At 47.0% G+C, this 27,791-nt stretch overlaps 1 long non-coding RNA gene across 3 annotated transcripts in view; it reads left to right on the top strand.

Moving 5' to 3' along the window:
* The window catches only part of LOC134157570 (uncharacterized), a 54,939-nt gene extending 29,974 nt beyond the window's left edge, over window positions 1-24,965 (top strand). For 2 of the 3 annotated variants that reach the window (XR_009962373.1, XR_009962374.1), the window contains 6 exons: window positions 7,668-7,775; window positions 9,254-9,365; window positions 14,226-14,309; window positions 17,017-18,669; window positions 21,676-21,990; window positions 23,124-24,965. This is a non-coding gene — a long non-coding RNA (uncharacterized LOC134157570). The remainder of the gene's footprint in view (window positions 1-7,667; window positions 7,776-9,253; window positions 9,366-14,225; window positions 14,310-17,016; window positions 18,670-21,675; window positions 21,991-23,123) is intronic. The other variant, XR_009962372.1, reaches the window with a different exon arrangement.
* The last annotated feature ends 2,826 nt before the right edge of the window (window positions 24,966-27,791 follow it).

Genomic DNA, 27,791 nt, shown 5'->3' with positions numbered 1-27,791 from the left:
CAGCAACAGGCAGCCCTGTTGCTTCTTGTCTCTGTGCTGTCCCTGTGCAAGGGACCACCAAGCCTCAGGGCTCTAGTGTGTGATGCCCTGCATACACCCTTTGGTTGCATCCCCTGCCATGGGTGGTCAGAGAAGAAATTGAATGTGATGGGGTTCTCACACCTGTCTGTGCTGCAGCAGCCCCCCAGTCACCTCCTCCCCAACACAAAACAGCCCAGGACCACCATGGTACCATCAACACTTGGTTAGAAGAGCGTGGCCACTTCCTGGGCTGTTCATACCTGCGCATCCCATCTCCATCCCTGCTGCGGCCAGCCTGGCACCAGCTGGATTTGTGCCATGGCAGTGAGACATGGCTGGCATGAGCTGGGCAGATGTTGAGGTGTGGGCCAGGGTGGGTGGTGCAGTTTGGATGTTTCTACCTCATCTGGTACAATCAACATTGCTGTGCACATGTGAGGAAAGTTGTTCGATAGGAATGACCCATGATGCTAGGTTAATTCTGTTTACAAAAGAATAAATATTATAGCGGTGTCTTATAAAAGAGAATCAATAGCTTCCCTTTGCTGGGTGATCCCTTCATGTCTTCGAAAATCGATTCCCTCCCATTCCCCTCCTCCTTGCTGCACAGCTATCTGTTTTTCGGGGTGACGGGGGGGTCAGGCGATTATTGAAGTATATGTGAATTTACAATATTAACGACTCACGACGGTGTGTCCGCAGGTTCACGGTGAATTAATTATCTGTTTAAGAAGCCATGAAGAAATCAATCAATGAAAATTTCTCACTCTTTTGAGAGTGAGAGAGCTTGTCAATTTATTATTTTTTTTTTAACATGCACCACATTTAAAGGAACAGTGCAGCTTTTTTAGGCAGAGGAGGAGCAGAAGAAAGCTGGTTTGGTGCAGGTCTGGCAGGAGCTGCAGACCCATTTGCTGGCCTCCTCAGAGGACAGAAGGCACCAAGGATACATCCTGAGATGGTTTTGTCCTGGAGTTAAGCCAACAGTAGCCATCCCTACAGGGCAACAGAAAAGCCTGGTGTTACGTAGTGTGCTACCAAACTGCTCTGGTGAGCAATGAAGTCTGTCAGAGACATGATCTCCTCCCAGCTTACTGGCCCTGCTGGCCCCCTCCAGGAGACCCATCTGCTGTTGCTGAGTTGGCAGAGGGCAACACGTGGCTGTGCCTCAGCTGCTCCAGCCTGTGGGAAGCAGGATGTGCTCCTGTGATGGAAACAGGGGACGAGGAGTAGCTAACAAAGAAGAGCAGCTGAAAGCGGTAGTATCTCAAATCATCTCAAGATGTACTGTCTGGCAGAAGTACGGCAGAGTGCTTTCTAACTAAGCCTTCAGCAGTGAGTGCCATGTCTCAGTTTGGGACAGGCACTGGTGAGTGCGCAGCCATGAGGCATAGGCTTGGCATGACTGGACACAGCCCCTCTAGGCCATCTCTGCAGGGGCAAGGTCAGGCAGCTCTCGGCAACAAATAGCCCAAGACTGCTCATCTTTCCACCTTGTGCTAAAGCTGCAGCCAGAGGGAAGACTCTTATGTTCGTGCAGACCTGATCAATCACTGTACTGTATCTCCTGGGATTTTGGAGTCTCCCAAGACACTCAGAAGGACAGCACCATCATGTGCAGGGCGATGGCAGTGTGTACCATTAACAGCATCTAGCTGAGGTCCTTATATCAACTTGATGACGTTTCTCTATTTGGATGGGGTCTGCTGACATTTGAATTACTGGATGTGAACATTTTCCCTACATTTCAGGCTTTGGCAGGCAAAACCATCTAGACCTTGATGCTGGTCAAAAAGCAACAGGGGAAGATGGATCCTAGAACTGCTCAGAGGGCAAAGGGATTTGTCTGTAATTCCTTATGCCTGTCCTGACCCTTGTGAAAACTGCTGCATCTCACCTCTCTTGTGTCTGTAGAGAATGTAATGTGTTGGCACTTGTGCAATAACTGATATCCCTTTTAAAAGCGACACAATTGTGGCAGGGTGAGAGTAGAAGAAACTGAAAGGAAGAGGGGACGTAAGAGATTCAGAGCCTTTGGCGGGAGGAGTTGGACACTGCCCATTTCCCTTATCCCTAGCCACCAAACTGGCAGTAAGGCAGGGATGCTGCAGAGACAAAGCCACAGTATTTGTGTAGGGAGGACACAGAGGGAAATGTGTTGTGGTGACAGGCAGCTGGAGACCCTGACAAACAGGCTAGAAGGAGTACAGGGGGCAGGGACAGCCTCTGAGGCTGCCCCTGCCCTGCAAGCCCAGGCAGACATGGCCCCTTCCCAACCCCATAATCCTACTGGCCTGCGCTGAGAGAAGTCCCCGCCAGGCACACCCATTGCTGTAACCAGAACAGAGAGAAGAGCCCATATTGACACAGGAGCATCTGTGTTAGTAATTGTCATGCAGCCTGGCAAATTGCTTCAATGTGCCATCCCCTCCAGCCGCACAGCTCAGCGGCAGCAGCACGCCTTGGGGGAGGGGGCTGTGTTGCTGCCAGAGAGAGGAGAAGAGCCTTGGACCTGGTGGAAGGGGTCAGGACCCCACAGGGACCTGCTGGGTCCCAGCCCAGCTCCATGTGTCTTGACAAAGTCTTGCCTGATGGCCTCTTGGCAGCTGCTCTGGCTGCAGTGCTGTTTTACTCAGCTCCATCATCCTCAATGAAATATTGCCAATTCAGACCACAATGAGAGAAGGGGGGAAATTCCCATCAGCCTTTAGGCTGCTGTTTACACCAACCAAAGGAGGTTTGAGAGAGAGTCATGTCCTTTCCTCCCAACTCTTATTTGGTTGCTGGGCACAGGGGATCCTCAGCACTGTACTCCACATAGGCATCTTGCTTTTCTCCCATCTATATATGCTGCTGCTTTGTGAGTCTAGACAAAGCGAGAACAGAAACACAAGGTGAGGTTTCAGAAAAAGAAAAAACAAACAAACCAACAGTAGGTACCTGGTTTGAGGCTGCATAAACCACAGCTTTTGAGATGTTACAGATTGGAGCCATTCAGTGCCCTTTGAAGTCATCAGGTTGACCAGAGGTGTCTGTTTTCATTTTTATCTGTTCTTTTTAAATAATCCCTAGTTCTGTATTTCCTGTGCTTTTTAAGGGTCGTGCAGTTCCAGCAAAGGTGGAACTCCTCCCTGGATCCAGGCATACAACATTGATAAAAGACTTCAGGCCTAATCATGACATTCTGAGGTAAGCAAGGCCTCCAGGATTTGGCTTAGTGTAGGAAACTCTTTAAAAGATGCAGTTATTTGTAAAATGTCATCATTAAAGCCAGCCTCCTGATCTGCTGCCACTGGATACACGCTCCTTCACCTAAAAGGTTTCCTGCCCCTCTTATATCCTAGCTTCTTCAGTGAAACAGCCAACAATATAAAAATCAAACTCAACAATAAAACACCCTCAAGCCCAAGCATAGTAATTCAATTTAATACTAATGACTTTACCAGCACTCCTTTAATGGCTATGGATTTTGTCTATCTATTGGAAAATGTCTCAGAGGTGAAGAGCCCATAGTCTGTCTTCCAGAGGAGAAGGTGTCATTGGTCAGATTTGTTCTGAAGACATGATATACTGTAGGACTGGAAGGTCTCCTGGGCTTTCCTAATGCAATCTAGTTTGTGGTGCAGTTTGTGTTGTGATAGGGAAAGTGGGTACGGCCATGCATTCTGGAGCCTGTGAATTGCTGAGAAGCAGAGTGCTAATGCCTTGCTTTCCCCTTTGGGTCAGCATTGGTCCAGTGCTTTTATTTGCTGCAAGTGCTTCTCTAACCTTGGCACAATCAGCATGGTGATTTTGTGTGTCTAGGTCTCTCCACTGCTCACAGTTAGAGGTTATGCCCCAGGTGCCAGATGGATGCATGGGAAGAAATCCATGGATTTCAGCTGTTGACTGCTGAAACCAATATACTTAATTTCTCATAGACCTCCCAGGGAACCATACAGTAACCTGCTAATGGGGTGCTTGTATCCCACATTAGAGATTGGCTACATTAGAAAGGCAGGTGAAAATACAGGTGTTTACACAGGCAGTGTGAAAGATATCCCTGTTATACTCTTGGAGGATGACAGGTTCTGATGGAGATGTGGTATGAAAACCAAGTGAATGTCACATGCACAAGGGGTGGCATCCCCGTGAGTGGTAGGCAGTGATTCAGATGAACCACACTTTGCCCTAGGTTCACTAGGAAGGAAAGCTCCAGCTGCCCTTTAGCCACATTCCTGGTGGGTCAAAAATGCCACAGGAGCAGTCAATGGAAAAGCCAAGTGCCAGAGCTAGAGCATTGATTCAGACAACCTGAATCAAAGGAGGGACAGCATGGTTCAAAATAAACCTTCTATGTTTCATATTACTGGACAATAATATTATGCAAAAGGAATGAAGAAGCTAAGAGGATTAGATGCTAATACACTGGTAGGAAATACAAGCAGCTGCTCTCATGGAATATATTTATGGCCCTCACATTGCAACTACTGCCAGAGTGAGGACCTGCCAGGATAGCTGGGGAGTTTAAATTTGTCCTGTGTGTGAGTATCCAGTACACAGCAGATACGCACTTTAAGGCTTACAATGGGGTTGAATTACAAGAAAGAGGTGTTTCTACAAATGCTTCAGAGACCAAAGACTTTCCAAATGGAGTATCTCTACTTTTGAAATCTGGTTTCTGCCACTCCCTTTCCTGCTAGAGTGAAGACAAACTTCCATGTGATCGACCCCAGACTCCAGGAAATAGCTGTAAGGCTCCAGTCAAAGTAACATCCATCATTTAGCCCTTTCAGAGAGAAACTCATATGGGGCATGTCTGCCCTGCAGAAGAGCTGAGCCAGAGGTCCAAAAGGAGAAAAATTCACTCAGTGCCAGCTTTCTATGTCTAGGCACATTCCTCCAGGGCTATGTATGAACGAATAAGCCATGCCTTTTGCATCCAGCCAACTCTGACCTCTCCTGTGTACTGCCATGCTTCAGAGCTCAGCTCTGACTGTACCTGCCAGCACAGGCACACCCAGTGAGAGACAGTGCCTGCTGTCAATTGTTGATGCTGAGTGGAGGGACTTGGCCAAGGACACAGAGGAAAGAAGAGTGAGGGCTTGAACCTGGATCCCAACCAAGTACACTCTCTGCTTGTGACTGAATGTTTGAACAAGAGCAACAAAAGGTTATTTTTTCGCAGGGAAAGCTCTGTCACTGCAGACCTGCCCTGGCCTTCCTGTTGGAAGGAGATGTTTTGCCAGGGAGCTAGCCTGACTCCTTCAGTTCAGCATGTGGAAGGGAAGAAAAGTCCCTCTCGGTCTGAGTTGGTGTTCTATGGCAGATGCAGTTGCAGTGATACTGGCTGATTCTTTCCTCAGAGACTTTTCAGACCCACATCTAGAGGAGGAGTTCCCAGAACAGGACTTCCATCTGTTTAGCTGGTGGTAACAACTTGGCCTCTGCTATTAGCCAGGCTTTGGGAGAGGAGTTACATACTTCCCTGTGGATTACTTACATTCTGTATGTTTTGATCTGCAATTGCTCCTACACCAGCTGCCATTCCTACACCAAAAATTTGTATTTTGTCTATTTTCTTCCTTTTTTATGCTTAAATCCTAAGGATATCTCTGGGATATGCCAGGCAGACTGAAAATCACCTGCAAAGAAGATCTTCCCAAATGACATCAGAGTGATGAAGATCAAGATCTTTAAGTCATACGAGGTTAATTTACAGTTTACAAGTTACTTAATGTGGCTTAAGGAAACCCACAGAATCCTCAAGCTTCATCCTTGATAATTTTCATATTGAGTCCAGTAAGTAAGTCACTAAGTATCACCTGGCTGCTTGTCGCCTTTCCCACACATCACTGTGGAAATACAACAGGAAATCGCAAAGGTGTCTGCCACACAGACTTTACCACTAGTGAGTTCCTCAAATGTTTTCTTTCTAGGTGCACAAGGCAGTGCTGTGATGGTGACAGGAGAGGCATGGGTCTTGCAATGCGGGAAAGCTGGGATGCTGAAAAGGATGGGGTTTGGATGTCTGCATAGAGCATAGCTGCTCCTGCATGACTTTTGCCCTGCTACACAGTGCCTCAGACTCCTCCTCTTTTGAAGCTTAGACCTGTCTGGCCAGTTGTGTGAGGGCCAAGTGGAGGGAAAAGGGGGTGTGCAGCAGGCCCAGCTGCTGTGAAATGCAAGCAAGCAAGCAACTGCAGGTGTGGCACACTTGGTGTGTGAGATGTTATAACCTATGGTGTCTTTGCAAAGAGAGGTTGCACCTTAGTATTAAATCAAGTGCTATCACTGATCACTGGGGGAATCTGAACAGGTTTGGCTACCTTGGGGTGGCTGCAGGAGTGGCTTTAATGGGAGAGGGGTGTGGTGATGACCAGGGAAATAGTTAACCACATTCTCACTGCCTGACTGTCCAGAGCTGGAGAACAAGGGGGTGACAGTCCCACACTGTCAATCTCTATGGGGCTTCAGGAAACCTGTGTGAGTGTGCGAGTGAGGCACATGTGTGCAGGGTGGGGCATTTTGTACACACTTCTGCATTCACAATAGCTTAGCTCAAGTGCCCCCCTCCCTCTCCAAAGCATCCCTGACACTCTGAGTAAATATTTGAAAGACAGGATCGGGGCTTTGATTCGAGAGCCTCTTTGTACAGTGCTAACTGGTTTCAGGACTGTAATTATCTCTCCAAGAGAAGCTGTAAATTGGATTAAGGCACTGAGTTGCAGCTGAGTGAGCTCCCTCCATTGCCCCACCTGGTGGGCTGCTGAGTGATAACAAAAAATGCCGAGAAATCGGATTTGGATTCTGCTTCACACTCATGGCTTCCTTCTGGAAAAAATGAAATTTTTCCGGCAGAAAGGGCTGGCATGGGTTTGCTGGCAGTATCAGTCCTGGGCTCGTATCATCTGCTGGCACTCTTCCGGAAACGCGATCCCCTCCGTTATCAGGGAGAAATAAATAAATAAACAGCAGGAGATGTTTTGGCAAGGAAGGAGGAATCGCACCAAGAGGCGTGCGCGTACACACACACACACACACACACACACACACACTCTCTCACCTCGGCACCGTGTCTTCCCAGCCTGAGCTGTCTGTCACAAGCAGAGGAGAAAGAGGGAGGTGGCAGCACAGGCACAGGGAGATGGGATTTTTCCTTTTTCAATTCCTGGCCTCTGGGCTGAAAGAAGGGCCCATTTTTAGCAGCTTATGTTGAAAGCATAGAAGGCCTGGGCCTTGCATTGCTCATGTTGCAGATCTCTGTACCCCTCATGTGGGGGCTCCTACAGCAGCTCTCCCCATGCCTTTGAATAAGGTACTGTTCTTTCCCATGAGTGATTTCACCCAATCTAAGACGATCCAAAACTTGTATCAAGAGACAATACAAGTTCCCTGGCTGATTTCAGTATTTTGATTGGGACAGACCTGACATCAGGCTCATGGGACAGGAAAGGTTTTGTATCTAGGCTCCTTCTTAAACAGAGGTGTGTATTTCCCTTTGGAGATGCAGGAGCACTGCACTACAGGCACCTAAGGGCAGGGATCCACAGGAAACCCAGCGGGGATGGGCAGTACCAGTCAAGGCTCCTGAGCGAAACCATCATGTTACACTCCAAACTTGTGGGACCCATGCAGAGCAACACAGCTGATGGCTTCATTTTCAGGCAAAGTTTATGAAGAAGCATTTCTGTCCATGGAAGAACCAGATTGACCAGGATCTGGAGGCAGACTAAAACACTTCATTATCTTCACAAGTAGGACCAACTTTTCAGGTGAGTGCAATCAGTACTTTATCCATAATCTGATTTAGAATAATCTGGCTCTTAGAACTATCAAATGGAGCTTGTGTTTGCTTGCAATCTGTTGCCCTCTGCCATCTGCAGAGTTTCTTCCTGCTGCTGGGTAGCTCCAACCAACAAGGCAGTGGCTTCCCACCCGTCCTGGCCATGGGGGACACCAGGTAGGGCATCCCTTGGTGTCTGTGATGGTGATGCCTGTCGACCGTTGCATCTCAGGAGCAAGTCAGCTGCCTCTGCCCATCGGCTGCCCTGGCCAGCTGGCAAGAGAAGCGCCACTGGCAGGGACTGTGAGGGCTGCCCCGGGCTGTGTGTCTGCTGGGGTAGGAGGGGGGCCTCCGGAGAGAGACACACTCCAAGAAACCTAAAGGGGAGTGAAAAGCCTGGGGAAGTGAGCCCCCAGTCAGCTGGCACTTCGAATGCTCTGTGAGGCCAGTAGTCCTCTGATGGCTCTTGTGTGTCGGCCAAACTGTTCAAATGCTGTGGAGATGTTCTCCAAACTGCCTTCTAATGTAGCTTCTTCCCTCTTGTGTCCCCAGACATCTGGGTCTTGGTTAAGTCCCTGCCGTCTGAGGGCAGCCACTGCACCATGTCCACATGGCCTGATACAGCCCTTGTTGGGCAGCCCTGGCCCCGAGGCAGAAAGATGCTCTTCCCAACAAAGCCACACTGAACCTTCACGGAGGAGGCCTTCTGCAGCCTTTCTGCTCCTCGTGGTTGATTCCTGCCTTATGCTCCTTTCCTCTGGTCCCAGTCTTACACTACAATGCAGTACCACAGCACAGCACCTAGAACAGCCTGTCAACCTCTCTCCTGTTCTCCTCAAACCACCTAGAAACCCATTTTCTCCTCTGCTGAGTTCTTAGCAAAAGAAATGTCCAAGGGCTCAGTACTCACAACTGAGATCAGCTTGGATGTTGCCTTGAAAATAAAAGGGCCACGTCCTTCATCAGGACCCAAATTCCCCCAGGATTTATATAGCCACACTGTCAAAATGCCCCAGTGATTCCCATGTATCCCTCAAATTCCCCCAAAACTACAATGGGGTAGTGAGCAATTTCCTGCTGAAATTCTCCCTTCCTTTGGTTGCCATCTAACGCTGATCTTTATGTTTCTGTCAGCTTAACTTACTATTTAGTATTCAATTTGGCAATAAAATTTTTATATACCAGGTACTGTGTATTCCAGATACACAGATAGATAAGCATTTATGTGTGTGTTCCTGTCAATTATAATGAGAATTTTGTTATTTTGTTCATCAGATTCAGCTTCATTTTTCATACCTATAAAGCTTTTGCAAATCCTAACATGGAGACAACAGGTATACCAATTCTTATCACTTGGTTTCTTTTGCATTTAAACATTGAAAGACACTAGTGGGAGATCTGCACATTTAACTCCAATCTTCCTAAGAAGGACCAAACATTCATGAATTATCTTTTTTGTTTCATTAGTCAGGGACTCAACCATTCATAAATATTGAAGGATTTAAGCATGTGCTAGGATTTCAGCACATGCTTAAGTGCTGGGGATTTAAAGAGGAACCTTAACTGCTGAGTGCTACTGGTGAGTAAGATGCTGAATTCCTCCACAAAGTGACTGTATTTTGGTGATGATTTAGGTGCTCCTTTACTACATTTTGCCAGCCTCTACTAAAGTTCCTAAGCTCCTGAAGTTTGTATGGGAGTACAGGTGATCTCTTACTTTGATGACTCTCATGAGAAGACTGTTACATGCCCTCTGTATAGTTTTGTAAATTTATTTTATACTTAGAACATTGTCTTTGCAAACATTTTCCCTCACTGTATGTGTCTGTGTGTCTTTCATACCTTTTACTTTGTGTTTTATTGTCCTTGCCATTTTAAAAGCAGGAACATGATTTATAGATGAAATTAATGAGCAAATCACCTGATGCTGAACTGATCCTGGATGTCACAGTTCTTTAGACCTGATGCTGGTGCAAACAGAGCACAGACATCTGGGCTGTTCCAGATTCCCAGTCCTCCAAACAGTATGGCCTTGGGATCAGTCCAGCTAAGGCTCTTGGCTCCTGCATGTTTTCTCTTCTGCAAGGTAGAGGAGTGCATGGTTCTGATAGCATCTTATTTTCTGCTCATCAGGCTGCAGTTGGGTTTGTGACTACAATTAAAAGCAGCCGGTCCAATCCTTCTGCAGTTTAACAGCTCTGAAGTCAGTGGAGTTGCTGCAGTGATTGTTTTGGCCTGAAAGGTTCTGGTCCGGTTTTAGTCAGCAGCTCACAAGCCCAGATCTGAGGCATGAATGGATTTATATTTGTGAGGAGACAGTCAGAGAGTTAGATGCCGTTCACATCCAACGTAAGTCATTAAAGGCTGTAGAGTCTTCTCTATGGAAAGAGGTTCGTTTGCTTCTGTCATTGTAGCAGGTTATTTTTTATCTCTCCATGACTGTCACATGAGGATATGGCAGGGGGGATGCTTCAATTATGTCAGTCCCTAATGGAATGACTTTGGCAAAGCCTTTTAATCTCTTTTTCCTTTAGTCGAGCTGCTACGTCTCTGACCTATGTTGTGTGTTCTTAAAGCAGAGTTTCCTTTTTTCCCCCAGATAGCTGTAAAGAGTCAAATGAAAACCTCCCAGAATTTGTGTTAGACCTGTACAGATAGTCTCTGCCTTCAAAAGCTTGTAAGTTGAATAGCCAGGAGGAACAAGTGGAGGAAGGGAATGAGCCAGGGGTCCTGCTTTATATGGAGGATTACACATTCCCCAGAGTGGGGAATCACCTGCAGTTTCAGCCCCTGTGGTTCTTCTGACCCACGCGGTAAATATCTCACAAACACCCATTCTTCTCTTTGCTAAAATGTAATACCTTTTCTTCCTCCCCCACAAAATCCAGGCTTATTACTGATTTTAAAGCAGGCAAGCAGGAAAAGCTGAATTTTTGAGCTGGGAGGAAAACAAACTCTATCCCTCCTCCCAGGTGTGCACCATTCTTCCCTCGCCCTTGCTTGGCACTGCAGAGCTGGAGGTCAGGCTCAGGACTTGTTCATCTTCACTGGGCTCTCCAGGGGGATGGGACTTTCCCTTGGTGAGAGATGTGGATGTGGACGTGGACTCCAAGATGAGGTCATTCCACAGGTGTGAGTGTGGGAGATGTCTAGAGAGGAGGAAAGGCTAACACAAGCATGGGGGCAGAAGGGATACAGAAGGGATGGGAGAGAAACAGTGGCTGGGCAGGATTCCCGTTTCGATTTCATCTGTACAAGAAATTTTAACTGTAGCAGCAGGGTAAACACAGTACATTTCCCTCCAGCATTTACATGGATATAAATAGGCTTTTTACCAGTTTAACTTTATTCTCTTGTAGGCATGAAATTAAGCTACACAGGTATTAGGTATACATATACCAGTATAACTGTGCTCACAGTCTGAGGGGGGTTATACTGATTTAGCCACAGAGGTTTTTAAGCAGATTAAAGAAGTTAAAAGATGGTATTTAAACCATCACTGGTAATGTACATCGATTCCTAGCTGCAATCTTTCTTTTATCCATGTACACACTTTTTGTACTCATGTACATACATGCACACAAGCTTTTGCATCCAAAGAATGCCAATTTTCCTATTTCTTTTCCCCATTTTTCTCTTTTAACCACCAAGTGAAATGTGCAGTCTAGAGTTTAATTTTGCTCTCCCCTTCTTTATAATTTGAAGAGCTTTTCTAGCTTCAGAGAACTATTGGAATGACAGCAGGAAGGAAAATAAAGAGTTCCTATTGCTCTGCTTTTTGAAATTCACTCAAGTTCAGACTATTTGCAGGGTAAGTAAAAGAAATAAGAAAAGTTGAAAAGTAAGCAGCCAATTGAAGCTGCAACACAGTCAGCACTGAGAGTGAGTCAGGGAAAATGACTTTTAATCAGCCCCACTTTGGGAATTAAATATTCTTTCAATATTTCTTATTTCAGATTTTTAAATATATATATATATATATATATAGAGAGAGAGAGAGAGAAGGGAAATTTGAGGAGGAGAGCAATGAAGGAAAGATGAGTAAAGAAAAGTGCAGCTGGAGACCAAGAAGGAAAAAGGACAAGAACAAAGTAAATGTGGAACAAGGGAGTCAGGAGTGGGAAAGTGAAGTTTTGTATGAAAACACAGCCAAGGTGGAAGGAAGAAGCCTGTGCAGGCCATTTTCATTTGCACTCCAAGCACAGTGTTCTAAAAAAGATTCAGTGCATGCAGAAGGCAATAGCATGGACTATGCTTAAACCCTCTTCTTCAGCCAATGGCTTAATTCTGGCGGAGGCTGAAGCATCGCGTAGACGCTATTGGTTGTAGTCAGTAAAGTCCTTTCAGCCATATTGACTAGCAAACAGTAGGTGTAGCCATGAGAAATATGATAGAAACCATGCTTTCTTGTGATAGTGCTGTTGAAATTACTGTCTCCCTGTTAAAATCACACTGCCACCCCCACTCACCTTCTTCCTCACAGAAAAAAAAAGAGCAATACAAAAGAAAAACAATGAGATTTTGAGGAATTAGTCATTCACAGGAGAGCCCCCTACTTATATGAAAGGCCCCAACAATTTACAGAAACCTAATGCCTTTCCTCTGCAAAGCTCATTAAGTGCAGAGTGGATGGAGCCATGTGGAAAGGCAGAGAGCTGGATGTTCAAAGGGCTGTGGGAAGCAGATGAGCAGACTTTGGTAGAGCATAGATGCATGGGGCAGATAGATGGATAGGTGTGTCATACATGTGTGGAGAAGTGGCTAAACATGGAGGTGACAGAAATAGGCAGTTGTGTGACTGGCCTGACAGGCAGGAGGGATGCTTTAGAAGCTCAGAAAACCTCTGGTACAGCTCTTTGTTCTGCTGTCATCTTTCAAGTGGCCCTGGGTAAATCACTCACTTTCATACACAGCAGATAGGCTCACTGTAAACCATGGGGTGTTAATCCTTCAGAGACTAAGGGGTGTTCATATTCTGCAGTAAAAGGGCTTAGACAATCAATTCAGGGTGGATACGGACATTGTGGCCAGGACATTCTGTTGAAAATCTTTGCAGTAACACAAGTTCCCCTCCTAGTTTGCTACCTCTAGCCTCATCCTGGTCATCTGTAACAGAACCAAGGACCAAAGCAGCTCTCCCTGTATGCTGGAATGTTGTCATGCTTTACAGGCTTTGGACCTGCTATTGCCCTTATTGCTTTAGGAAAGACAGTTTAAAAATGCTATCTAGGGCAGTTGGTCAAATGCTGGCAATTCAGATTGAGCAAGGGGAGTCCAAAGATAGAGCATCTCTGAACTGCTTTATCTGGATGGAGTCTCTAGACAAGCTTCCCACACCCATGTCAGAGTGAACGTGTCTCTGCAGAGAACCAGTGGGACAAATAGCAAACCATCTGCACCTTCACTCACTAATGGTTGAAATGATGCTAAGAGAATTCAGCAAGTCTTTTAGTCTACAGAGATTGATAAACGTTTTCAATTTCAGTCTACTGAAATTTCAGTCTACTGACAAAGTGCAGGTTTAGCTGTATCTCTCAGTGGCATCTGGACTATGAGCAGAGCCATAAAAATGGGGCATTTGAATGATCTTGCAAGAACATCCTGTTGGTTCAGCAAAGCTCCAAGGAATTTTCTCAAGCGACACCACTCCCAGTTGGAGTATATTTACATTACTGTGGAAGAGACTTCTGCTCCCGATAATTGCCATGGTTGATCCTGAGACAAGGTTGCACTGAACTTTTTAGATAATGCCGAAGTAAGTGTATAATGAACACCAGTGACAAAGTAGATCAAAACCTACTAGTGGTAGTTATGGCTCACAACGCTCTGAATTTGGTATAACTGTTCTCACTGAGGTTTTTATGCCTTGTGAATCTGCCTGGCACCACATGTCTTGAATCTTTGGTGGCTGAATGGGAACTGGGGACCTTTTATTGCTAGGGACTTCCAGTTTTGATGTCCAGCTTGTCCAGTGGTCATCTGTGGGGCTTGAGAGACAGGGACTTCCACATAGGAGAGATGTTCATGTTATGCCCTAGGTCACATGTACCCTGACTGATTCTTTCTGGCTCTGTCAGTCTACATGAAGACACTGACTTCCAGGCCCAGTCTGTGTGCCCCCATTTGGATCCATTTGCCTTCCCCTTTTCTTACCTCCATGGGTCCTACCGAACTCCCTTCCCAGTCCTGGATCCAAAAGCATAATGGTTTTATGTAGCTTGTAAAATTCTATTATCTCTGTATTCAAAACTCAACAACTGGGAAATGGCTGTAATAAGCGTGTTATTAAGCGTGTAAATACACTTTAACTTCAGACCTCCAAATGAAGTCTCTTGCTGTCTTCCTCGCTGTATCCCCTCCATGTTTGTGCCATGTGGTTGGATTTCCTAGATATACATACTTTTTCTCTCTCCCTGGCTGGTGTGCTGTCCCATACCAGAGCTGAGGATGATTCTCCCATCCGCTGAGTGTGACACAGAGTCTCCTGAAGAACTCATAGTCTTTGAGGGAAGACAAGTACCTGGTGAGGATGGGGGCTTGGGGAAGAGGGGAGAAAGGGTGAGGTGGGGAGGGGAGGAAAACATTAAAAAAAAAAAGAAGCCAAGTGCATTCTTTCTGCAACACTCAGGAAAAAGAATGTTTCACAGGGGATTGCAAAGGCGAAATTTTTTCACATCCAAATGGATTGCAATTTCCCTCCATTTAGCACCTGAAGGTAATTAGCTCGAAGAGACTGTCGGCTGAGAAACACGTTCATGGAACATTAACTCTCATACATTCTCCAGTTGCAGGGAATTAATAGGAAAGATTAAAGTTTAAAGAGAGCAAAATGCCATTACCTCGCAAGCCACCTCTCTCAGCGGCAGTAACTAGCCCTCACTAACCTAAAAGCACCATTGGAGTCCCTGGCTCCTGCTTCAGGCAACGACAGATGAGATGGGCCCCTGCTCTGCCCCATGCTGCCCGTCCGTGGGCTCCAGTGACCCACCTGCAGGCAGCGATGGCAATGGGGCTTGTGGCTCCAGCAAAGATGCGTTTGCCTGCCGCCGTATGAGTGCACACATCTTCACGCTTGGGAACAACATGCATGTGCAAGCGTGTCCCTATATGTACCGCTCTATAGGCACCAGAGTGTCTTTTCAGCAAGACATGAGCTGTGGATGCCCTGTCACAGCAGAGCCAAGGACAAAGTGGCCAGCAGCGGTCCTCTGCGTGCTCCCACCAAGGCCGCTGGTTGGCACTGGTGGGGTTGGGAGAAGGGATCTGCCATGCACACCCTGGCAGCCCCATGTCGTCTCTCTCCTGCTTCCATTCCCAGCTGGCACGCCAGCACCCGTGCAGGGATGTTGGCAGCCTGCTGGGCTCATGCAAAGTCCAAACTGCAACGCTGCAGCACAAAAAGGCCTCACAGCTGAATTGGCTCTGTGAATGAAGGCAAATCTCTCCTGACAGAGGGATTATGCCTTCTTCTCAGATAGAAGACAAAAAAAAGCATTAAAGGGTGGGGGCCCTGTTTTGGGGTTGGGGGGTAAAGTTTATATAAGCTTCTGCACTTTAAAGATTTCCATGTTGCTTTAGCATTTCAGGGAGAGAGAATGAGAGAGAGAGAGAGGGAGAAAGAGAGCGAGAGCGAGATGAAATTGAGACATGGAAGAATTTATTGCCCAGAAAATTCCATTCTGCTATCTGATTCGAAAAGTCCAGTCCCCCCAGCTTCGGAAAATCTATTTTCCACATTTTAATACCCTGCAGAACAGTCCTCATAACTCATCCGAGTGTGTTAAGCACAGTTTTATTAGATCTGAAACAAATTTTGGTGGGGAGATACTATAGGTCATTAACCATGGAGTAATTTTATCCTTGTTTCCCTAATGATGCCATAATGGCGAGCGAATTTCTTAACTAAAGACCAAAGAACATTTTGAAGGTCAGTTTCATCTGTGAGCTCCTTCAAGCGCTTCTCGGAGAAGATTGGAAAACTCGCCGATTTTTTGAAGAGTCATTAATAATGTGAAAGCTGAAAGAGCTCTCTCCCATTTGCGTTCCTGCTTTTTACCTTTTAATTTTATATCGCTTTAGTCCCTTTCTTTTTCTCCCTCTCTCTTTTTAACTCTCTTCTGGAGTGGCCCCTCGTGCAGCTGAAAAATGAAATGGGCCATTCGTAAGGGCATCCTGAGCTGAGCCGAGGCAGGGCAAGGATCCAGTATGGAAAAAGGCAGCCCTGGCACTGGGTGTCCACTGCCGCAGCCAGGCAGCCGCTGCCATAAGTGTCCCTCCAGCAGCCCTGGGTGCCAGCCGGGCTGAGGGGCAGCCTGTGCCCATATGCTGGTGTAAATCAGGAGTGGGGTTGTGTGAGCCTACAGCATTGCATCCATGCAAAAGGAAGGAGAGGGACCAGGCTGTCACCTCCCTGCCTAACAGGGCGTATATATTTTCAGCCTGTCTGAACGAGCTCACGCCTGGATCACGAAGGGTTGTGCTTGCAGAATGACCACTGCACTGAGTGTGAAAGTGTGTGTGTGCATGTGCATATGTGTGTGTGTGTATAAGGTCCATGTGTGGGTGACCATGAGACCATTACAGGGGGGATATGAAATATTGAGATAAATATATATATATTTGGTGTGTGTACATGTATATACTTGTGTGAATTGGTGTTTATATATAGATATGTTACAAATGGATGACATAAAAAATAAAATAGCAAGAAGATGTGTAAGGATTATATGCAGCCTGTCTATGTGAGTGCTGGGACTGCAGGTCATATGGAGTAGAAATAGTGTGTGCAATATTTGGTTTCCATGTATTGCTGTGCTCAGATTTATGGTGTATATGTATGTTTTATACATGTTTGGTGGAACACATGGGTGGCTCTTTTCTTGGATGCTGACTTATAACCCTCTGTGTCTGTGTATGTAGTGAACAGACAACAGGCTTACGCGTTTTGTGTGGACTGTGCATTTATGTGTGTGTGTGGTGGTTTATCTGGCTGCACCACAGGCGTCAGTGGGCAGGAGGAAGCTTCTGGGATGTGTGTGGCACACCGGAGGCTCGACTCTGTGTGTATGTGCATGTATGCATGTGTGTGTGCGGTGGGGTGTATGCCCTAGAGAAGGGCTTGTCTGTGTGCTCATTAGAGAGCGCCTGGCAGTAAGCAGGCCTCTGTGTTTATGTGTTTTCCTCTCCCTGGGTGTGTATGCTTCAGGCATCTGCATGTGTTGCATTTGCAGATGCAAGGGGCCAGATCCTCAGCTGTTGTAAAGCAGCACCATGTCCATGGGGCAGTTTACACCCACAACAACTCCAGCCCAGCCGTGGGCTGGAGGCGCTGGGACCAGGGGATGTGGGCTCAGATCCCATCCCAGACCACAGGAATGGGTAACTTCCAACCTGGAACAAGACCTCCCATCCCCTCCACCCCCTCTCCCCCAGCCTGTCGCTTATGTTCAAGGCAAGAACCATGGGGGGACACGTGTGTGTGTCTATTTGGGGAGGGAGCGCACCGAGGAGAGGGGGGCAGTGTGGTGACACACTCTGCTCCCAGATGTGATACCAGCGATAATTTCAATTTTATGCCTTTGTTATGGCTTTAATCACTTTCTTTATGCGTTTTGTTCCAGCGATCAGGGAGAGACACCTGATAGGCAAAAAGGATATCAGGGGAACAATTTTTATTTGGAATGTGGTGAGAAGTCTAATTAGAATTTGAATTCTGCTGAGCCTTGAAATGGTCGGTACTTTATCCTGATCGCCTTAGATATTGTTTCGAGTCAATCATCTGTCATAGTGCGGCACGCTGGAGAGAAAGGCTCTCCATCCAGGCTGGTCTCTCCGTCAGGCTGGGGGCTGCTGGTGGGGAAAGGGAGGGTGATGGAAGGGAGGGCAGCGGACTTTGCTCTGCCAGATAGGCTCCCCAGATAGGAGCAAGCACAAAGGGAGAAAAACCTTGGCACAGAGGTTTCCCTTGCTGCGTACTCATAGCCCTGCTGCGGGGTACTGCCTGCTGGCCCCTTTCTCATCATTGCAGGGCTGTCCCATTCAAATGGGGGGTGAGGAAGAGGAGGACTGTGGGTCAACATAAATGTCCCCCCAGTGGGAGAGGAGCATCCTCTCAGAGATAGTCCACACGGCTCAAGAGAATTTTGCTGCTTATCCTTGCTGTACCAATTAAGTGCTCTGGAGGGTAAGTTCTCACAAGCAGACAAACAGCTAGGAATGGATGGATGGATGCATGGATGGATGGATGTACAGACAGATGTGAATGGGAATGGCCCTCCAGATGGATTTGTATGGGACAGAGGTAGAGATTGCTGAACCCAGTGAGACACAGGGATGGATGGGGCACTTAAGAAAGGTGAGAGTTGAGGTGGACGTGCCTCATCAGGCTGAATGCAGTAAGCACAGTCATGAAGGGTATTTTTTCAGGCTATCTGCCGACTCAGGTTAATCTTATTTCATTTATGTTACCAGAATGCAAGGGAAAGTGGGAACTTGGGAACATGACAATAAGGCACTCAGCAACTTTCACAATTCTTTCAGCTTTAAACTCTGTTCTTAATAGTTAAAAACCCCACAAACCCACGATAAGTTCTAGTGTTTCAAACCTAAAAGCCACTCCAGAACTCACCAGGACACCTCCAGTAACATCTTCCTGTCTCCAGTCCGCAGTGCCTCCCTCTGGTGAGACAGCAGCCTTCAGTCCTGCTCCAACTGCTTCAATACTGAGTTTATAATGAGCTGTGCACTGGTGTGATCCCTGCTGCTAAGGATAAGAAGGCGCACCAGGAGGACTGCAGCATGATCTATATACCAGGAGAGATGAACTGAGGAGAATCATGAACAATAGAATCATTCCAAGATTCCTAAACTTATTGAAATTGATGGTAAAGTCTTTATTCTGTGCTGTTCCTATGCTTTGAGATGGTGCCTCATTCTGAATGCAACATAAATGTCTGTAACATGAAAAATACAGGCTTGGTTTGGCTGTTGAAGAAAGACAGCTGAGTGTTTTGCCTTCTTGAGAGAAGAAAATGACCTGGGACTGGGGGCTAATTAAAAGAGTTGCAGGCATCTGCAAAATTTGTGGCTAGGAAAGCCATTTGAGTAGTTCTTTCTAAAGTGTCAGCATTAGGTTTCAGAGCTGACATACTGAGATGTGTGTAGGCAGCTTGTGCCTTTCTCAGCTACAGTCCAGGCTGTCTGCAGACTCAGGAAGACATCACTGTATGTGTTCATGTTCAGTTCACCTCTTTAGCAACTCATCACAGCAATATTTCTTTCCCTTCCTTTTTATTTCCTTTTTTTGATTTCTTTCCCTTTTTTTTTTTTTTTTATTCTTCTTTCTTTTTTCTTTTGTTTTGATTTTTTTTTTTTGTTAATGTTGGGAAAGTCAATAATGTCAAAGCTCAGTACTAAATACTCATCTACAAATCCCTTGATAGTCATGTTGACAACCATGGAAGGTCTGAAGCAAAAATCAACCTTTCATTTCAACTCCAAAAATGCACCTAAGGTTGAAAACAGAACAGCAGACATTAAATATGCTGGCATATTTGTAATTAGGGACATGGTTTGGAAGTTTAGGTTTGTGGTTGAACTCAATGACCTTTAAGGTCTTTTCCAACCTAAGTGATTCTGTGATTCTAAGATGTGCTGTCATTGCAAGTATATTCATATTTTGGCCCTAAAACTGCACTTCTGGGATAGCAGGAATGCATTAACTAAAAACCTTGTGCTACTGTGCAAGCTGTATGGCCCAGGCATTCATAGAATCATAGAATACCAGGTTGGAAGGGACCTCAAGGATCATCTGGTCCAAACTTTCTTGGCAAAAGCACAGTCTAGACTAGATGTCCCAGCACCCTGTCCAGTCGAATCTTAAAAGTGTCCAATATTGAGAAAAACACCACCTCCCTGGGGAAATTATCCCAATGGGTGATTGTTCTCAGTGTGAAAAAGTTTCCTCCTGTGTCCAGCTGGAATCTTCCCAACAAGTAACTTGTGCCCATCACCTCTTGACTTTTCCGTATGACTCCCATGTTCTTTGTAGCATCCTTTAAATACTGGAACATGGTGATCAGGTCTCCCCTGAGCCGTGTTTTCTCAAGGCTGAACAAATCATGTTCCCTCTGCCTTTTTTCATAAGGCAGGCTTCCCAGGCCTTTGATAATCTTTACCTCCCTTCTCTGGACCCCGTTTAGCCTGTCCACATCTTTTTGTATAGCAAAAACATTAAACCAACATTCATGTTAGGGAGAGAATTACTGAGCCTCCCAGTCTCTTTGTTCTGAGTATGTCCAGTCCCAGGTCCTGGGTCATAGAGGGCATCACACAGCAGGAGCAGTGCCACTGTTTCAGACTGCACTGGGCTGTGACTTGCAATGGGGCTGGTGATGTAGCAGACTCCCACCTTGACTTCTCCTCTGACACTGCTCAGCAAAACACTATTGCAATGACTCCCTCATTTTGGTCCACTTTATGGCTCGTATCTGGGACCAGGAGGTCCATCTGGTGCTGATGTGCATTTGCACTGCCATGTTCCTGGCTCTACTAATACCACTATTTGCCTCCCTCCTAGGGTTGTACACATTTGTGTGTGTGTGTGTGTGTGTGTGTGTGTGTGTGTGTGTGTGTGTGTAAAGTAATCGGTGATGTGTGTTCTTGCCTAGTTTAAGCTTTAGGAAATCAAGAAGAAAAAAAAAATGTCCTGTATTCTGATAGCCCTAAAGCAAAAAGAATCCCCCAAATCCTTGTGACCACTGGGGCCCAGATCTGGGCTGGATCACCCATACCTGGGCTAGAGCCAAGATCCTTTGCTGATCCAAGATCAACAAAGCTCTGCTGACTCAGGAGAGGTCTGCAGGGAAGGCTGAATGGGGTACAGCTGGCAAGGACAGGGGTCTTTCTGCCATGCCAGAAGATGGAGCTAATTCTAAGTCTTGATTGTCATTGAGCTCTGGCCTCATGGAGTATTGTTTACTGTGCTGGAAGGGTCTTTATGCATCATATGCCTTGTTCATGCCCAAATGTCAGGTGATGGATGTTGAATAATCCTTGATGGTGCTGTGGTTTCTGTAGCCTGCTTTACATCCTACACAGCAACAGGGAAAGGCCAGGAACTGAAACAAATGAAGGCTGGGTGAGGAGGGCAGCTGTAAACACTGCCAGCGCAGGCTGGGAAAGGGCTCAGGTGTGCAGAAGAATAAGAACAAGATCCAATAAGCAGGTCTCATTAATTTAAATCTCTTTTGACCCTACTTGTTCTTTCATTGTGATACTCTGAATGACCACTTTCTTTTTCTTCCCAGGCACTGGGTTTAGAAGCATTTAGAAGAAGGATCCCAAACAGCTCAGTCCATAGCATCGCTGCTGTTATTGTTATGATTATTATTACCACTTGCCTCCCAACACAACTCAGAACAAAGGCCCTTGTTGCGCTGAGCACTGTACAAATGCACTGGGAGAAAACAAATGTGTGATGACTTTCCCAAGTTTCCATACTGTGACAGTGTCAGGGTCGGGAAGAGAAACTGATTTCTGACTTCCTCAAAGTTGGGCCCCTGCTGCAACTTCAGCTCAGCTCCACTTGGGGCATCCCTGTGAAATAAGGGATGCCCCAGAGCTCTCATCCTTTGAGGTTTCTTGTGGGTCTTGGACATATAGATTTTGGTGTGATTCTTGCTGGCACATGAAGGTTGGATAATCCTGCAAAGTCTGCCCACAACTAGCTAGAGCCAGGAGGGTGGCTTTAGACTGTATTTCTCTGACCAGAAGGATGCTCTTTCCTTCCCTGTTCTCTCATGTCCTTAGCTTTGTTCATGTGTTGACTTTTGTCGTTCCTCAGTCACAGCCTCCAAGCCAATTTTCTCCTGCCCTGATTTTTTCCACAGGTATTTTCCCACATCACTGTTCCTGAACACTCAAGTCCATGCACCTTCCCACCTAGTTTGCCAGCTGTGGCTGGGGTAAATTCTGGACAAATGACCTTAGCCTTTCCACAAGGCAAAGCTGAGGCAGAGGACCGCACCCAGCTGTCTGCAAAGACAGAACATGAAGTCTGCTGTTCCCCAGGACCAGCCTCAGCCTGAGCAACCCAGCCAAGGGGCCCTGATTTGTGGGTTCAGTCAACAGCAGGGCAGCTTCTCAGAAAACATTATCAGAGATGTGTGTTTTGAGAGAGAAGCAAAGACAAGAGCATCTGGACTGTATCCTTTGTGGCTTCTTTGAGGGCTATTGCATGAACCCACACTCCAGTGCGGTGCCTGCAGTAGGACTCAGAGAAAGGATCAGGGAACTGAGTGCTGTGTGCTCCCCTTCCCTGCCAGCACAGCCTGTGTCTGTCTCTCAGCCCTGTCCTGTCTTTTATCAAGCACACATCCCTGGGGCCCCAGAATCTTTTCCCTAATCAGCCCATTTCCCCTGGCTTGGTCCTGGGAGGACACAGTGCTCCACACTCTGAGGTGTCTCTATCATTGACTGTCAGGTGAAGCCCTCCCTAAGCACTGCAGCAGGCCTTTCTTTATTTATTTTTTAAAATTCCCCTGAGCCTACGAAGGTCATTTGAGCAAATTGTAGCTGACAGACATTAACTTGGAAAAAAGCCCATTGTGCCATGATAAACTCCATTTAAAGAGAAGCCAAAGTGCCAGGCAAGGAAGGAACAAACGATGAGAGATTTGTCACTGTTACCGTAAGCTGAGGAGGTGAACCTGTCAGCTCCAGCCTCACCTTCTTCCATTATGCATTATCACACATTCCAGCATTGCTGTTTCCACTGCAGCAGCTCCTATCAGTGCAAATGGGCTGAACCGGGATGTAGTGCAGGGCCCTAGGGAGAGCCATTCTCAGCACCATAAAGATGAACTAAATTGGTGGGCCATACCCCTGGAGAAGAGGAGAGGGAACCAAAGCCCGGAGATGAGGTGCTTCACCCCAGGTCACACAGAGAATCACCATCTGAGCTGCAAACCAGCCTCAGATCACAGGTGTCCCCCTTCCACTCCCCAGTCCTTGAAACAGTTTTTATCTGTCTGTGATCTCAGGTATCCATGCACCATTGGTTTTACACCCCAGTATGTACCTGTCTGGGGAACCTCAACAAGCCACAGCAATTGCTAGCTCTTCTGTGAGGGACTGGGGATGGTACCTTCCCTTCAGCTGACAGCCAGAAGAGCCACCTGAGGAGCAGAGAGAGAGGAAAGGGAGAAGTCAGATGTATCAATCTTAGTCCATGCAACTGCTGATGAAACCTGTGCTCTGTCCAAAGATATATCCTAATGCCTTCCATTCAATTTGCACATAGTTTCTTTATGCTTTGCTTAGTGTCCTTGACACAAAGGCAATTGGTTTCTCCTCTCCTCTGGGCATCATGTGGGATCCAAGTGCCTCCAGCCCCCTGTGGAGCTGCAGCAGCTACCAATTGTTCTGGCAGGCCAGAAGAGAGGAGCAGACCTGGGACTGTCACTCTCACCTGGCCAGGGGTCCTTTTACCCCACAGCCAGATGAGAAATGAACTTCTCCAAGTGCACATTGGCAAGCTCCGAAGTGAAGTGCTTAATATACCTTGCAGGTAGGAACCGAGCCATGCTCTGCCTCACACTTCTTTGTCTTGGAGTCCTGCAAAAATGAGTAGTAGTCATTGTGCTCACAGACCATGGTGGCAGGTAAGTCCAGGCCACTTACTAGGGATTCAGTGAGCCCAGACTCAGCACGGAAGGTCTGCAGTCAGCTGGGTTATAAATAGAGTCTGGCTAACCAGGCCAAGAAATTAAAGGTGTTTTGACATGGTCACTACAGCAACTGCCACCATCTAGGTAAAACTGTCAGCTGCAGGAGACCTGTTCCTAACCCATGCCCGTCAAGATCAAGAGTGGTCCCAGGTTCTGGGAGGACTGGGTGGCTTGGAGGAGTGCCCTGTCCATGTACCCAGCCGTGAAGAGCACTATAAAGGTCTTTGCTGCTCACACCTGGCCCTGTGCCCAGTGCAGATCCGAGTCAGGAAGATGGAAGGCAAGGCTCTTCACCAGGTTCTTGTACAGCATGCAACCACAGCTTAGCAAACTCCAACGTCACCACCGGCCCTGGGTGCCCTGTCCTTCTGCAGCACTGACATAAATGGGATGGCCGATTTACTATGCATGAGAGATTTCCAGTCGTGGCTAGATGTTCCTGATCCACAGTGACCTTTGATCCAACAGTGAATGGTGGTAACCTCAACTTTCTGTGTCTGGGCTCCCTGCCCAGTTTTATGGTTAAGCATTACAGCAACACCTTTCCCGCTGCCCAGTTTCTCTCTTGGAAACAAAGATTGCAATTCTGCAGTGCTGCAGTTAGACCAGTTTAACCTTTCCCTGTCATGTGGATGCCCAGACAAGTCCAAGTGGGCTCAGTGGAGACAAGCAGTGTCCTCGCACCTCAGAGACAGCCAATCTAGCTGCTTGCCTGCACTCTTTCAACTACCTCCTCAAGGCTTGCTCTCCAGCTGTACCTGCACCCACAGTCAAGGGCAATTTTATGTTTTCCCTCCAACTCATGCTCACACTGACCATCCACACTGCAAACCCCACTCCTCAACCCTGAATGACCCATTCAGCCAGCCCCAGTGATCTCTGGCTGAGACCTGGCTCACTCCACACTGACCTTCAGAGCCACCTCCCTCTGCTTTGCTGTGGCTTTAGAAATCACTTGAGCATGAAAGCCCTGAGCACAGGAAGTCCGCCAGGGAAATCCTGCCCCAAAATCCCACATTCCTCATTTCTTACCCTTACTGCAGCCCCTTTCTGCTGAACCATCCTGTTGGGGCTATGCACCTCAGTCCTACAAAAAAACAGGGCATCTAATTTTGTGTGTCCATGCCCTCCCTCTCAGGTAGGATGATAGGCCTGGTCCTGGCTTTTTTCAGCATTTTTGGCTCAGTGGATGTCTTTCACCAGGCACATGGGACATGGAGTTCCGGACTTGCTTAGGGCTAATATTTCTGATTTGTAGGTAAAAGCAGCAGTAAATGGTGTCTCTATTACTGCTCCTAAACCTTAGCTACAAAATAGTCACAGGGCCAAGCAGAACTAGTCAAAGCATTGAGCAAATGTTGTAGAAGTGTTTCAATATCATTTCTGTGTAGTAGGATTGCAATGGGATTTCCAGCAGATGTGTGTAGGAATTAAAAGCTCTGTTTCTAACATATTCCCTCAGTTTTCTAAAGCACATTTTTATTGGCATTATTTTGGAAGTATTTTTCTCCCTGTGTATGAAGCCTCTTCAGTCAACTTTGGTTACAGATATGAGTTTTAAAACTGGGGTGAAATATGATGGAAAACAGAGTATGTTTCTATTGGTGGCAATTCTTCATGCAGATTTGACCTTTGGGGGAAGAGGAAGGTTGTTTTGTAACCAAAAAATTCTCTTGCAAAAAATGTTTCCCTGGTAACTGAAGCTATCGAGAGCAGCCTTATGCTACCCATTAAAGGGAATCTGACTCTAGAGAGAAAGAGATGGACCCTGGAGAGCTGGCTGGTGAGGGCTGAGAGAGGCTTGGGATGTTGGAGATGCTTGTGTAGGGATGGGGGAGGAAAAATTTGAGATGAGGAGGCCAAGGGTAGTGACTGCAGGATGAGACCCGCAGGGGCACAGGGGGTTTGAAAGACTCATAGGGGCAGAAAGGATGCGGGAAGCAGCAAAACTGCTTCGTGGGGCTTAGCAGCATCAGTAACACATTGCAGGGTCTCCTGCAATGCCTTCCTCAAGAAGCATCACTTACCAGGAAGTGATGTTTTGAGACGCCCTCCCTGCAAGTCCCTTCTGCACCTTGCTGCAGTAAAGATCCTTTTCCCAGTGTCCCCTTTCCTTACCCCCTAACCATAGCCGTCCCACACTAGCCTTCAGCCCCACCTTCCTGGTCTCATCAGTCTGCACCTTGCCAGTAATGAGGGGGGCTGTGTGGTCTGCCTTTCTTGTGCTCCCACACTTCCCTCTGGATCCCAGCAACAAGTTTAATAGGAAAAAAACAAGGCTGACTTGGAGGCAAGGCAAGGAGAGCCTGTGCCAGCTGACACCATGATCGATTACCTGGAACTCCACCTGACACTGAAATTAGGGGTTTTTAATGATAGGCTGACTCTCCCTGGATGTGAAATTCAAATCATCTCCAAAGCTTCCCTGAGACCATCACTTGCTGCACGCAGTGGTACACGCCACATGCAGGTACTTTGTCTCTGTCACTGCTGAAAGGACATTGTTATTACCAACAACTCTTTGTATTAACCAGTCTCCTACCTAATAGACAACACTTTACGTTCTGCACGGTTACCCAGTCAGGGCTGCTGTGTGCTGAGAGACACACGCTTCCCCCTGGGTCCCCTGGGGCAACGGAAAGCCGGTGCTTAAGAAGAGACACCACAATGGGGGATGCACACACATCTTGCTCCTCCTGCCACCCCCCGGCTCTCATGTTGGGGGGTGATTTTCCTTGGCACTGCCTGTCTCAGCTGCATACCCATAGCACATACTTGTGGGACAGGGGTTGGATGTGCTGGGATGTGCCCAGGTGCCTGGCAAGTAGGCAGTTTCCCAAGTTTCCTTCAGATGAAAGAGGGGAGTTTCTCCTCCCACTGACATCTTTCCCATCCTAGGGCAAAACTGGAGGGGGCAATGCTCCAGTCAGGTTTCCTGCTTGGTGAGGCATCAAGGAAGTGCCCTCTGGGCTGGTACCCTCCTGTGCCTGGACAGGATGGAAGAAAAGCCACCTCCTCCAAGGGTCCACACTGTTGCTAAGCCCTGATGTAACTCAAAGCATTTGCACCTGTATAGATGGGTTGTCACTGCTGGTGGACGTTTTCTCACAAGATATGGTCCCAACATTTCTTCCACCATCACTTGACCAATTTTGCCTTACCCTCAAGAAGGCAGAGAGAAAGGTGACCAGTGTGATTTGGAGAGGAGACCAGGGGCTGTTCTGTACCCATTGCCTGGGTATACTGGCTGTCTTTTCTCATGGAAGATGACAAGCAGAAGGAGCGTTTTTTAGTTCCTGCTGTGCAAGGAGGGAAAAGAAGAGATGAAAAAAAAAAAAAGGGACAAAAAAGTTTGAAATAATGTCAATTTGAAATAATGTCAATTATTTCAAATATTTACAGCAGAGAAAGTAGTAGCCTATAAACCACCATGCAATAACTGGGATTTCCTGCATCTCATTGCTATACTGAATGAAGATATGGAAAACTGCATGCAGGAAAGTTTTCCTAGCGTGGACAGTGTTACTGTTATGGAGTAACAGCACTGGGGAAGGCATCACCACCAAAGGGAGCCTTTGGCAGTGTCATACAGTGCCAGCAGGAGGGAACACGGGTTCTGGGTGTTGGTGAGGCTGGAGGTAAAAGGGAAAGGTGCTGCCTCCAAAAATGTCCCTTGCAAATTCAGACTTCCTCCCATAAGAGGCATTGTGAGGAGGATTAGGGGGGGGGACATCAACTGTTTCCAGCTCCAGCAGGATTGTTGTAGGCTGTATTGGATGAGAAAAGCTGGACACATGTGGTCCCGGGCACAATTGCAGGAAGCTGTAATTCAGACCTTCTGGTTTGCCTTACCAAGTGAAACCCTGGATGTTGGCACTGACATATTTCACAGGCTATGCCCATTTCTTTCTCTAATTAGGTACCAGTGCTGGCATATTTAACAGTCTCAGTTTCCTCCCAATTGAGAGAGATGCTTCTTGTCTTTGATAACATGCGGGCATCTTTGATGAGGAGCTGCCACGAGTTGCCATGGGTAAATCATATATTCTCTCTGTTCCTCAACTCCCCTTCTCCAATTTACGTATATTGTTGAAGGTTGCCTTTCATTCAGTGAATGCTCAGCACCAAACACCCCATGGCTTCAATCTCAGCTGCCCTCTTTGGGCACCTTTGGGGCATGTATTGAAGCAACTCAGACATCTTTGGCCTGGGAAGGAGGCAGTGACAGAGCCTGTGTTTGTTATTCAAGGTCATGTGGTGGTAGGAGAGGTGTTGGG

Source organism: Pezoporus occidentalis, unplaced genomic scaffold (assembly GCF_034315485.1).
Source record: "Pezoporus occidentalis ecotype Australia unplaced genomic scaffold, CSIRO_AGI_Poc_V1 ctg98, whole genome shotgun sequence".
Lineage (NCBI taxonomy): Eukaryota > Metazoa > Chordata > Aves > Psittaciformes > Psittacidae > Pezoporus > Pezoporus occidentalis.
This window is presented reverse-complemented; position numbering and strand designations above follow the sequence as displayed.